The following is a 14,003-nucleotide window of genomic DNA, read 5'->3' as shown; positions in this document are numbered from 1 at the left end:
AATAGTTAATTGCTCTTAGCATTTGAACAGAATCAACTTTTCTGTTTTCAAATTAGTTTGTATATTTTTACATAATATAAGAATTGTTAATAGTTTCTGAGGTATTTGTTTAAAAATAATAAACATTTTTAAAGGCACTCCAACATCTCTATATTAAGGTCTGCGGTGACTTTCTAATGTGTCAAGCAGACTAAGACTAAGCTACTGAGAATTCCCTTTCTTCTATGCTTCCTGTTAAGGTGGGCCACAAGAAAAATTCTAACAAGATTCGGAGAGTAGAGGGAATGTAGTGGTTATTTTTCTACCACTGTTCATCTGCTGTTTCACTGTGTGGCTTGAAGGAGCGTTTGGACTTGGTATGTGTAGGATGCTTTCACCGCCAAGGTCAGCAACAAGAATGGCACAGAATTCAGAAAGCCCTTGGGGAAATTCCAGTTCATGCTCCTGAGATTCCAGCTGTCTCATGAACTTTCCTTCCTGATGGCTGCCCTGTGTACCACAGGTGGCAGTAGGAGTGGAGACAGCTTTATAGGGTCTGTGGGAGCAGGTCCCTCCACTGCCAAATGTGTAAGCCAATTCCCTGCAATAAATCCGTAGTGTGTGTGTGTGTTTCCTAGTGGTTGACTCCTGACAGATGCAAGGAGATGCAAACTTCTCTTGGCCATCAAGCATTTCTTGATCTCTCCTAAATTACCTTTCAAATCTCATACTCAAGCACAGTTCTGCACATAACATAAAAGTAAGCCATAATTATCTGCCTGTTTTTAGAGAAACAGCCAAGAACTCTCGTAACTTCATTCATCTAAGTACTTCTTGATCCCCCATGCCACCTGCTTGGGTGGCAACAAAATATAATTTGTGGATGGCGGTGGTCTTTGATTCTTGTTCATTGTTTATTTGGAGGTTTAAAAGTATTTAGTTAGTTTTTGCCAGTAAAAATAATTTCTTCCCCTGAGTTACACTACTTCCCCACTCCACCTCTACTAGTAAATATCTTTAGAATGTGGCCCACATAATCTCTTTTTATTACTCTCCATGCAACATTGAACACAGTCACTTGCACATTAAATTCTCAATAAGTAACTGTTGGATCAAAGTGAATCTGTCAAAAATGATGAAGAGTCTGAGATTTTACCCTATTTCTAAGCTAACAAGTCATTCTGCCACAGTTTCATAGAGGCTGGTGGAAAGCCAAGACCCCCAGGATAAACACAGGGGACTTTATGACTCCCAATGCAGCAAACAGCAGGAGCTTCATGTTTGCATCAGTTACTCTTGCCCCAAATCCGAGGGGGGCCATGAGGAATGGCCCAGGTGAATGCTACACCAACAATTGGTCTGTGTCACAGCTGTGGAATCCTGCGTTTAGGTTTTCCTCAATCTTATTATGGATGGAGACAGTTATTGTCTCTATTATCCTGGTCAGCAAACAAATATGCCCACTGGTGCATGGGGAGGCCCTCTATCCTTTCAGGCTGTTTATTGGACAAACATCCTTAAAAAGATAGTCCAGGCCAAAATTGTCACACAATGTATGAGAAACCATGGAAAATTGCCCCTCAGTAGAATCATCTACTGGAGAACAGTGGCTATTTCTTAAGCTCAGTAAAATGGCATTTTGAATATCCTTTATATTTAAAATGTTGTTCTCTCTTCTTATAATACAGTTTTTGTTTTCTATAGATCTCATCCCAAATATTTACAGCTTGGGACAAAAATTGCCCCATGCTCTATAATTAAGTACCATTGAATCTGGCACGTTATCCTACTTTAAAAGCACATTGCAAATCACATGCTATTAATCTCCATGGAGATAGCTGAGCTGCCAATCACCTCTTAAATTCACAAAAAATCAGTGGACTGTGTGGAAGAAATTGGAGCATTTGGGACTAGATAAATCTCTATCAAGTTGTTCCTGGGAGATATGGTGACCAAAATAGCTTACTTGAGATGTACATCCAATTTCATTCTTTTTCTATGCTAAATTTTATAACCAAGCTATTCCAAAGAGATAAAAGAAATATGGCACTTGTAGTGAATGGTTGGAGAAATAAACTATTTTGAAAACATGGTTGATAGTTGATTAATAGGATGAGATAAAATAGCATTGAAGAGCACATTTCTAAGAAAGTCAAAGCATGAAAAATATTTATATACATGTAAATTCTGCATATAATCACCAGCAGTTTGAGTTTCCATTTATTTCAAATGTAGAGTTATGTGCAAAACTATTAATTTCATAATTTTAGAGGAATTTGTGTGTGAAGGGAGATAACAAAATGAATGGACCCTTCAGTAAAAGACCATGTGACTGTATGACTTAATCATATATATTACCTTATTTTTATCTGTATGTCAGTGTTATTTGATATGCTGAGAATTTATAAAACCTTTCTCTCATTAATATTAAAATGGATTCAGAACGTTTATATGTTTTTCCCAAGGTTGCAGAGCTATTAAGTTATAGTGTTATTTACTAGAGCTCAGCCTTTCTTGGCTAGAGTTATTTTCACCATGTTATACATTGAGTTCCATTAATGACATCCATCATTTATTAAACATTCAAAATGTGTCTGGCACTATGCAAGGAGTTTGGCTTAGGCTATCTCACTTAATTTTCGTAAGATCACAATCAGATATTGTCAGTTATTATCTTAATTATATTCCATATGTAGTAATTTACAAAGTCACAGAGAGTGTAAAAGTTTGATCCCAGCCTCATACCTAGCAATTCCAGAGCCAGGAATCTTAAATGAAATGCAACTCTAGAAATGAAATAGTTTCAGCAAACAGTTGATCACACATACCTATTTCGCACAATATGGATCTGAAACACTCCTCTGTCAACATAAAATATATTTTTAAGGTTCCATCAGCCACATAAACTTCAATAGAAACTCATTAAAAATGTAAAATCAAGCATACTCTTTTAACTCAATGGTAAACGTTGGAGGAAAATATCAACAGAAAATTCCTATTGATAAATAATAATTTCTGTAATGTATGATGAATAAGTATCATCAAGCCATGTCTTTCAAAAGTGATTTTGAAATATGTTAGCAGGTAAGATATTTTCATTTCTACTGCAGAGTTAGCACTACATTCGCTTTGTACGACATCAGTGTTCATTTGATCTGGCTGATGATTCAGAGGCAGGAGCTAAACCTAGGTTCTGTTTATTATTCTCTGCAAATTTCATATTACTCTGTGATGTTCTAGAAACAAAACAATTATTATTCATCTCCCACAGGGAAAGCAAAGCTGTATATAAAGCTGTAGCCAGCCAGCTCCACTTCTACAGCAGCATTTTATAAGGAAGAGTTTCTTTGCAATTTTGTTAGGGAAAGAAAAATAATCAGAATGCATTCAAGTTCAAAATCCTTAAAATCCATCCCGCCTACAAATCTAGTAGATCTTGAAGTCACATTTTAAAGCAGTGGGAATTCAGAAGAATTTAGTCTGACGTGCTAAAAACAAAACAAAATAATAAAAAAAAAACTCAGAAAGATTCTTTGTATTGGTTTTGCCTTTTCAGAGATAGTTAAGGCATACTAAAGTATTTACAAAGAGCTACTTCACAAAGACTGAGAAATTACATCAAATTTAAGATTAGAAAAAAAAATAGATTTTTCTAGTTCTCCATTCCTTTCCTTGAGGAAGCTTTTACATAGAAATACAATAGGACACTGCCTTGTTTTTTTTTTCCCAAGTTTTTAATTTAATTCCAGTTTTAACATACAACATAATACTAGTTTCAGGAGTAGAATTTAGTGATCCATTACTTAACTACCTCGCCATATGCTTATCACCCATTTAACCCATCCACCACCCACCTCCCCTCCAGCTATCCTCAGTTTATTCTCTAGAATTAAGAGTCTATTTCTTGATATTATCATAAACTTTAAATATATGTGTGGTAAGCTCAGACACTTTCATGATAAATAATTGCATTATGTGGGAAAAGAAAAGAAACACTCTGATGGTCCCTTTTCCAGTTTATCCTTTGGACCAAAGTTGCACTGATCCAGTTACACCACAGCCATTACACACTCTAACTTAATGTTTAAATCTGCATATTGAATGAGTTTAGTGACAATTTTCATCATATTCTTTAAAAAGTATGGTATAAGTTGAAAATGTCTTAGCATCTCTATGAATGAATATAAAATGTCAAGTAAATAGTTTTTAGTTAATTTTTTTCTTTCTTGTATTCCTAAGTAAAAATTCTCTTAATTTAGCACTTTTTAGTTATAAGAGGTGAAATGAATTATTCTACAGCACCTTTAGAAAATTTTAATTTTCCAGTGATGCCAATTTGAACAATCTTAGCTGCTGTAGTGATACTTAGTTTCAGGTAGCATTGTTTGAATGTATAGCTTGATGGAATTAATAGGCCCAACTGGGATAAATTATGTGTTTTATTAAGAAATGCAGAAATATTTTTTTAAAATATATTTATTCATAGAGACACAGAGAGACAGAGAGGCAGAGACACAGGCAGAGGGAGAAGCAGGCCCCATGCAGAGAGCCTGACATGGGACTCGGTCCTGGGTCTCCAGGATCAGGCCCTGGGCTGCAGGTGGTGCTAAACCACTGCGCCACCGGGGCTACCCCTGCAGAAATATTTTTTAAAAAACGACTGTAGATGGAATATTCATGACAAAATCCCATTTTTCAGGCAACAAAAAATCTCCAGTATATTCTAAAAATAAGAATAGTTGATCACATTCTCTGATCACAGTGCAGTAAAACTATACATTAAAACAACAACAAGACATTCTCTTATTTATCTATAAATTATATCAAAACAAAATACAGAACTGTTACTTAAGCAAGTCAGGAATTATAAAGGAAGTTTGATCACAAGTTAGAAAACCTTTAAAATTATGGCAATTAAAGTCTAAGATATAAAAATGTATGGCACAAGCTAAATAAGACTCAGAGGAAAATTAATAAATTTAGTTCGTGTACCCACAAAGGAAAAATAAAAATAGAAGAGGAAAAAATAACTCAGTCACTCAAGACACAATGATAGAAAGGAACAATAAACATGTCAGAAAAAAATAATGAAGAAAATGGCCAATGTTAAAGCAAGATTTGAGTTAGTCAAATGCAAAGGAAAAGAAAAAAAGTCAAAACTTCCTTGTCCTTCTTCAGTATCTGGTTGTTTGAAGACATGATGTCTGCAGCATCATCTTGCAAACATGACAACAAGCTGAAGACCAGTGAGGCTGCCAGGGCAGAAAGATAAAAAGCTCAGGATCCTTCATTCCTGGAATGCACATTTACTGAGTACTCTGCCCTAGGCCATTCAAAGCTTTGGGAATGAAATGGAAAAAAAAAGCTATAAAAAATTCTTGTTCTTGTGCTGTTCCCATTCCAGTAATATTCAGGAAGAGCCACCAACCAAGGAAAAAATGGATTAAAAAAGTTGAGCTGGGAATACATTAAATATGATTATATATGATATGAGTTCAATGAGATATATGTATATAATTCTCAGTAATTTCCATTTGTTTATTATATGGCTAGTGATCCCAAAATAGGAATGACTTCTAGAAATAATTCTAGTCCTCATGGAACTGCTGTTTTGAGGGTTGGGACCTAAAGTTGAAGGGCCAGGGACCATATTATTTTATGAATCATGGCACCTGCAATATTACGTTATTGCTCTAAGGTCTAGAGTTTTTGATGTTTGTGGTATTTTTCAGCTTTTTGAGAATTAGCATCTGTTGTGATTTCTTTTTGTTTTGTTTTTAAGATTATTTATTTATTTAGTTAGTTATTTAGAGAGAGGATGCATGCAAGTGGGAGGGGTGGCAGAGGGAGAGGGAGAGAGAGTGTCTCAGGCAGAGTCCATTGTCCATCATGGAGCCCCACATGGGACTCAATCTCACAACCTGAGATCATGACCTGAGCCATAATCAGGAGTTGGGCACTCAATACACTGAGCCACACAGGCAGCCCTCTTTTTTATCCTAATAAAAATTTACTTTTTACCTTATTTTATAGTAACGATTTTATTTTGATTTTCTTAAGAAGATTCCAAATTTTATTTACTTACATAAAACTTATAATTACCCTTAAAAGTTACCAAGTATGTGCATGTCTGGCACTTCTGGAAAGTAGAAAGATCACAAAAATGTATTACAAAAGGATGTTTGAAGGGCAATGAGCAACTAGGAAGAGCATAATAAGAGATTAACTCAGAGTGGTAATAGGGGCCAAATCACATAGGCCAGCCCAATAGAAACATACTGCAAGACACATATATAATTTTACAGTTTCCTGTAGCCGCATAAAAAAGGTAAATAAAAACCAAATTAACTAATTAATATATTTTAAGTCAATACATGCAAAACATTATCTTCTAAACATGTAATCAACATAAAACTATTAATGAGATAGTTTGATTTTTTTTTTTTTTGGTCATAAGAATGGTCAAATCCAGAATATAGTTTGTGCTTAAAGCAAGGCATCATTTGGACCCTGCACATTCCAAGATCAATAGCTACATGTAGCTGTAGCTAGAGGCTTCAGAAATGGATAGCGCAGTATTAGAACATGTAACTTAAAAATTAAAAAAAAAGATTTTATGTATTTATTCATGAGAGACACACAGAGAGAGGCAGAGACATAGGCAGAGGGAGAAGCAGGCTCCCTGCAGGCAGCCGGATATGGAATTCGAGTCAGGATCCGGGATCACGACCTGAGCCAAAGGCAGACACTCAACCACTGAGATACCCAGGTGCCCCTAAGACATGTAACTTTAATGAAATGGGAAAGGAGTGGAAGGCAGCCAGCAGAGAAGTGACAAGATCTGATTTATGGTATAAAAGGATCACTCTGCATTTAAGAATAGATTGTAGAGATATAGCGTTTGAAGTAGAGAGAGAGGTTAGAAGGCTATTGCAATAATTCAGCAAGAAAAGAAGGTGCCTTAAATGAAGATGGTAGTAATGGATCTAGTAAAATGTAATCAGATTATGTATATATTTTAAAAGTTAAGACATCAGATTTTGCTGAAGAGTAAAGTAAGAGAAAGAAGGTAAAAATTCATAAGAACCAGGCAAATATTAATGCCACATATTGAATAGGGAAGATTATAACACAAATTGGCTTGAAAGTTTTTTGATCTTAGGCTTGTTATTTTGGTGATACTTTTAAGCCAGTAAGCCAAACAATCTTAACTCTTTATGTGATATTATCAATGTATGTATTTTAGAAGTCACTTTGAGTTGTGTTGCTACTTAGAGCTGAAAGTTGAATGCATATATTATGAAAGGTGGTGGTACTTTTTTCATTTTATTTTTCTATATTTTTCATTTCCCTTACCCCAGTAAACAAAAAAATTAACATCATAAGTTTGTTTTTTTTTAACATACTTTGGATAATGACTGATACTGAAGTTATATAAATATGATGTCTATATGCTAGGTTTTACTTGAGCAGTGTCAATTAATGCCTCTTTTCCCATTATAGTCATTGATAGTGGCCCCTGTGATTCTCAGAACCTTTGGTTTGGATAGTAAATAACAGTGTGTTATCTGTTACCACAATATTGTCCTGTTACAAACCACCCACAAACTTAGTGGTTTAAAGCAACTATTACTTTTTAGGAATCTGAGCTAGTTGAGTGGATCTGCTGATTGAGCAAGCTTGGATGCTCTTGGCTGGGCTTGTTTATACTTTTGTGGTTAACTAGCAAGTTGGCAGGTACCTGTTGGTCTAGAATGACCTCAACTGACATGATGTGTATGTTTCACTTGGTCTTCCTCCAGCAGTCCATCCTTGGGCTTGTTCTCATGGTTGATTCAGAGTTTTGAGAGGGTAAATGGAAGCATGTAAGCTCAAAACTAGCAAATCATCTTCTTCACACTAGTACACTAGCATATTCTTTTGGTTAAACAAAACCACAAAGCCAGTCCAAAATCGATGGGGTGAGGACTAAAAAGTTATAGAACAAAGGCTATAATAAAAAGTTATTAGACGTGGTGAAGCCATTAATTTGATGTGTCAGTGTCATCAACCAGTCACTTTGTCTTTCCCATAAGTCCCTTCATTTTTCTCTAGTCAACTACACATGCCTTTTCAAAGACACAGTTTTGAAATGATCATCTTTTAAAAGATTATCTATATATTCTGTAATGCTTTATTTTTTTATTTTATTTTTTAAAGATTGTGTTTATTTATTTATTTGACAGAGAGAGAGAAAGTGAGAGAACACAAGCAAGAGGAGTAGCAGAAGGAGAGGGAGAAACAGACTCCCCACTGATGTGATGTGGGGGCGGATCCCAGGACCTTGAGATCATGACCTGAGCTGAAGGTAGATGATTCACTGAATGAGTCACCAAGCACTCCTTTTGTGTTTTATTTTTATATATTCTATAATGCTTTATATTATGGGATCTCTACAATGAACTCACGGTTACCACTTGACAAACTCACTTTATGATATTTATTTCCTTTACATTTTTCTCAAAGATATATTTCCATGGAAACTTCCAAATTCTCCTAAAATTTTTTATGTTTGATATAGATAGGATTATAGTCATATTTTTGTCTGCATAATCTTGAAATGTGTTCTTCCTTCCTTTATAAATAAGCCTGCTGGGAAATAGCAGATACAACCATCTAACAAAACTTGCCAGGGAGATAATTTGTATTTTATTTACTTATTTATTTATTTTAATTTGTATTTTAAATTCAAATGATTATTATAACCCAATAAGCATTTCTTTGAAAACTACCATATGCTCTTGATTGCAAATAACAGTTATGAGTATTCAGAAAGGCCACATATTGATTTGCATCTTTTCAATAACAGGTATGGTGTTTTTCTTTTATTATCTGTGTTCTTATCGTTCTTCCTCAATATCATTCTTCTCCATTATTTTATATTGTATAATGTCTCTTGTTCAAAAATGTAAGGTAGTATTTAAGGATCTTGAAATATATTCAGTATTAAAACTGTCTATTAAATTAAGTGGCCCAGTATTATACATATGTATAATGTAATCTTCTAGAGCTGTAGTATCAATTTCTTGGAAAACTTGTCTACTAGGACAAACTTCTTTCCAAATTATCTTATTCCTTTAAAAATACATTTCTAATTTGTTGTTTATTATATAGATGCCACTGGGGCCTGTGAAACACTGTCTTTTATGTATATGGACAGATTATTCCAAAATAAAGACTTTTTATTATTATTAAGAAAATTGGATAATTTTCAGACTCACATAAATTATTGGCTGAAGCTCAATGGAAAAATTGTTAGTATTTCTACAGTTTATTTTGGGATTAAGGAAACTTCATGAACCCAAACTCTCCACTTTGAAAAGTACCTTGAATAAAGAGATATACTAATTTTTTAAAATTGACTAATTTTTCTTCATGAAATACAATGTAAACTTACCCAAAGTAAGTAGAAAGAACAAAATATGAGGCTTCCCTTTATTTCCTTTGAGCTTTGACATATACTATTACTCTAAGACAGTATAATTATTTTCCTTGATTTTAAATATTAATAATTCTTTCTAGATCTGTTGATTCTTTAATGTAAATGTTCCACTAAAGTATTATATAGTCATGAAAAACCCATAAAAAGCATTTATATAAATACACCCGAAAGTAAATATCCATTTTATATGTACCACTAATTCTTTAGTATAATAAATAGTGGAATGGAAAACATACTTTTTTTTTCCTAATGTGTAAGTGATATACCAAAGAAAACGTCTATATTGTTCATGGATTCTTCTATAAAGAAATCATCTGTTACAAAACTGCACAATACTTTATTAATGTAATTGATTCCATAAATAAGATATTTGTTCTGATAGTCAAGTGAGAGAAAACAGATTTAAACAGGGAAATATTTAAAATCAAAATACATGCTTTACAAATATATGAGCTTTTCTATAAAGAGTGGCATTACCCAACACTTTTGAATTAATAATTCTATAAAGATAATCATGATTGTTCTCCACAGTCTTAAAAAAACTATCCATGGTAATATTGAATCAGTTGTTTTCTATTCTATTCCAGATATTTTCTGGGAATGAACAACCTCTTAGATAATTTAAGATCATTAGAAATTCAAATTTCTGCATCGCTGTGTTGTCCAATAATGAGTTTTAACTATTATACTCTAAATTCGAACTCTGGTGTGTTGGTTCTCTGTGTTTCAGCCTGCAGTTTACATTTTCTCCCCTGGTCTTGGATTCTCTAACTGTCTAGGCATCCGTTGCAACAACATTTTTCTTGGCAACTTTTTGATTTCTTGATACTTAACTTTCCAGCAGAATAACCACCCTTGTAAATCCAGCCCCAGTTGCAGAAAAATTAGCAAATAAATTCTTGTTACTGTAAGCCCCCACGTTTTAAGATGGTTTGTTCCACAAAACTACATAACTGATGTATTCCATCCCAAATATTTGAAGTCAGTGGGCACAGTCAGTTTTAAAGCTCTTCAGATGATTCTAATGTGGAGTTGGTGTTGAGATTAATAGCCTTAGAAAATTGAGATCACAGAATATTTATCCATAGAAATTCTTAGCAAAAACATTTGAACACATTAACTTTGTAATACTAGAAAGTGCAGAGCTTAATAAATAATAAATGACTTTGGGACTGTTTCTGAACATAAAAAGGCTTGTATTAAATATAGATTGTTGAATTTAAAAAAAATAAAGTTGTCACTGGTGTGTGAACAATTTTACAAAATGATTTAATGAGTTTAAAAACAAACTTGATCACACTAAGTTGCTTATTTGATCCTTTTAATTAAATTATTAGGTAATAATATTGTTAAAGTACTAGGTTTTGTTAAAGTATTAGGTATGAGAATCTTTTGTTAAATTTTTAGTGCATTTTGAAAAATAAGTTTGTCATTTCCTAATAAAACATTTTCCTAGAGTCTTAGTCTATCCCAGAGAGCAAGATATAAAGTTGCAGAAAAAAAAAAAAAAAAGGAATTGAAAAGGTTCATCATTATCTTGAGGAATTACTACCAATTGGTACATCTCACAAGTTTATAGATGCATGTCACCTATATCCTACTGAATAAGTATGTGTGTGTGTATTTAAAGTATTTAAATCTATACCTCAGGTGAAACCTTAAGCAGTTGCCATAAATGCTGTCCCCTTTCTCTTAAGATTTATTTATTTTTGAGAGAGAGAGAGAAAGAGAGAGAGTGAGCACACTTGTGGTGGTGAGGAGGGGTAGAGGGAAAGGGAGAGAAATTTTTCAAGCAGACTGTGCCGAGTGAGGAGCCCACAGCAGGGAGGGGCTTGATGGCGGCTCAGCCTAGGATCCTGAGATCATGACCTGAGCTGAGACCAAGAGTCTGATACTTAGACTGCGCTACCCAGGTACCCCTGTCACCTCCCTTGTAGAATAAGTCACAAAATTAGTCTCACTTTATTAACTGAGATGTCCAATCTTAGATCATAATCAAAATTCCAAATTTGACTAAAAGTTGAGGCTTTTGCAGTTCCCTAGGAGTCTGACATTGATTCATTCTCCCATAAGTATTTTGCCGTAGATTTTTCAGAAGGCTCCTGATCAAAGGGAATCTCTCATCTGTTATTCACTATACAAGAATCAAGAGTTTCTATTCTGTTACTCTTTCTATCCTAGTGACATTATTATTACGTCTATCTGTTATTCCTTCTATCCTAATGACATTTTATTTTATTTTATTTTATTTTATTTTATTTTATTTTATTTTATTTTATTTTTTATATTAAGATTCAATGCCTCACCATGAAGCCCCCTTTGACAGGACTTGAGAAACATAATCTTCCCCTCACATCAGTGACTCACATTGGATCCATGAAAAACATTCATAATACGTGTCAGGAAAATATTTCCAGGTTTGTGCTTGCCCACCCCCCAAACAAATTTACCACTGCTCTTTTGTTCTGTCATAAAAGCTGCTATTTTACACACTAGACCTCCCACATGGGAGGTATGTCAGTCTAGGGTACACATATATACTCATCAAGAATCCTGTTAAACATTTTGTCCCTAGGATTGAGAGGATCTTCCCTCTCAGGATCAACTTAGTTCTTCAATAACCTTGATGTTGCTAAGTGGTTAAGTGTCATAGAACTGGTTTTCAGTAATCTATGTATATGACACATATGGTCTAACACCTACTTTTGAGTGTGGTATTGCTTAATTTTAAAATCCTATTCACAAGAGTGGAGTGGTCCCCAGAGATGCGTGACTGTCTGTTCTGGGGAGCAGCTAACAGCACGATGGAGTGGGCCAGGGACTGCTTACACCTGAGATGGACTATGGAACAGCACATCCCAGAGGTGGAAGTCCAAGTCAAACGTAGGACAGCCTCACTGAACAACCAAGAGCGTCAGCTGTACCCAAGGTGATCTCAGCAGCAGCAAGTCCCTGTGGTGGAACTGAGACAGGCATTCTTGGCTGAGACACCAAGAGATGGTTAAAGCAGCATTGGAACATCCAGGCTCCATCTACTGTTTGAAGCTTCTGCCCCAAGCTTGCATTGTTTGTAGGAGAACCTGCATCATACCTTTATCTGTAGCCTTCTCTTAGGTCTTAAGGATCCTGAAACCTAACTGCGGATATTGGATTTGGTGGAACAGCAACCATGACTGTGGGAAACAGCAGCCAGACGCTGCAGCACATTGACTATAGAATGAGATGTATCTTGCAAGATGGCCAAATCTTCATTGGCACCTTTAAGGCTTTTGACAAGCGTATGAACTTGATTCTCTGTGATTGTGATGAATTCAGGAAGATCAAGCCAAGGAATGTGAAGCAGCCAGAGTGTGAAGAAAAGCGTGTTTTGGGTCTCGTGTTACTACGTGGAGAGAACTTGGCTTCCATGACTGTGGAAGGACCACCCCCCAAAGATACTGGCATTGCTCGAGTACCATTTGCTGGAGCTGCAGGACGTCCTGGGGTTGGCAGGGCAGCTGGCAGAGAAGTTCCAGCTGGTGTTCCAATTCCCCAGGCTCCTGTTGGATTAGCAGGCCCTGTCTGAGGGGTTGGGGGCCATCCCAACAGGTAATGACTCCACAGGGAAGAGGAACTGTAGCAGCTGCTGCAGTTGCTGCTACTGCCAGCATTCCTGGGGCCCCAACTCAATACCCACCAGGACAGGGGACCCCACCTGGGGCGAACAACACCACCTCCAGGAATTATGGCTCCTCCACGTGGTATAATGGGCCCACCAATTGGGCTTCCCCCTGCTCGAGGGATGCCTAAAGGCATGCACCCTCCAGGAATGAGACCCCCTTCACCAGGAATTAGAGGCCCACCTCCCTCAGGAATACATCCACCAAGACCCTAGGATACTGTTGATCCTTCTTAAGTCAATTTTTTCCCTGCTTTGTGTCTTGTGAAACTGTGTGATTGTTTGTGAGCTTTTGTTCCCTCATTGCTGAATCAATATTAGCTAATAAATGCACAAAGCAATTAAACTGCAATAAAATAAAATAAAATAAAATAAAATAAAATAAAATAAAATAAATAAAATAAAAAATAAAATAAAATAAAATAAAATCCTATTCACTAGTGACTTTTTAAATTTTTCCCACAGCGCCCAGGTCTCTTATCACTGTGGTTCAGTACTGAGTTCTGAGGGGTTTTTTTCTTTGCTTTTAATCACTCCCTAGGTAATCTCATGCAGTCTCCCAGCTGCATGCTGAGAACTCTCAACATCTTATATCCAGTCTGAATAACCAGTCTGAATAGCCAGTCTGAATTCGACTCACATATCCAGATGTGTAGACATAATTTTTGCTTAGATGTCTAATAGACATCTCAAATATAAATAACCCCAAATGCCTGATTTTGCCCATTCCTTTATGCAACTCCTACAGTCTTTACTTTCTTAATAAAGGGCAATTCAATTCTTCTGAATTCTTGGCCTAATATGTGGAAGTCATCCTTAACTTCTTTCTCAGGTTTCATTACCAACAGTTGTAACATCCTATTAGGTCTTCCTTACATACTGTTC

At 35.5% G+C, this 14,003-nt stretch overlaps 2 pseudogenes; both read left to right on the top strand.

The window, feature by feature from the left end:
- Window positions 1-12,013: 12,013 nt before the first annotated feature.
- On the top strand, window positions 12,014-12,465 carry LOC102153002 (annotated as a pseudogene).
- Window positions 12,454-13,425, top strand: LOC482589 (annotated as a pseudogene).
- Window positions 13,426-14,003: the final 578 nt, after the last annotated feature.

Source organism: Canis lupus, chromosome 15 (assembly GCF_011100685.1).
Source record: "Canis lupus familiaris isolate Mischka breed German Shepherd chromosome 15, alternate assembly UU_Cfam_GSD_1.0, whole genome shotgun sequence".
Classification (NCBI taxonomy): domain Eukaryota; kingdom Metazoa; phylum Chordata; class Mammalia; order Carnivora; family Canidae; genus Canis; species Canis lupus.
Note: the sequence above shows the minus strand (reverse complement) of the source record. Positions and strands in the feature narration are given on the sequence as shown.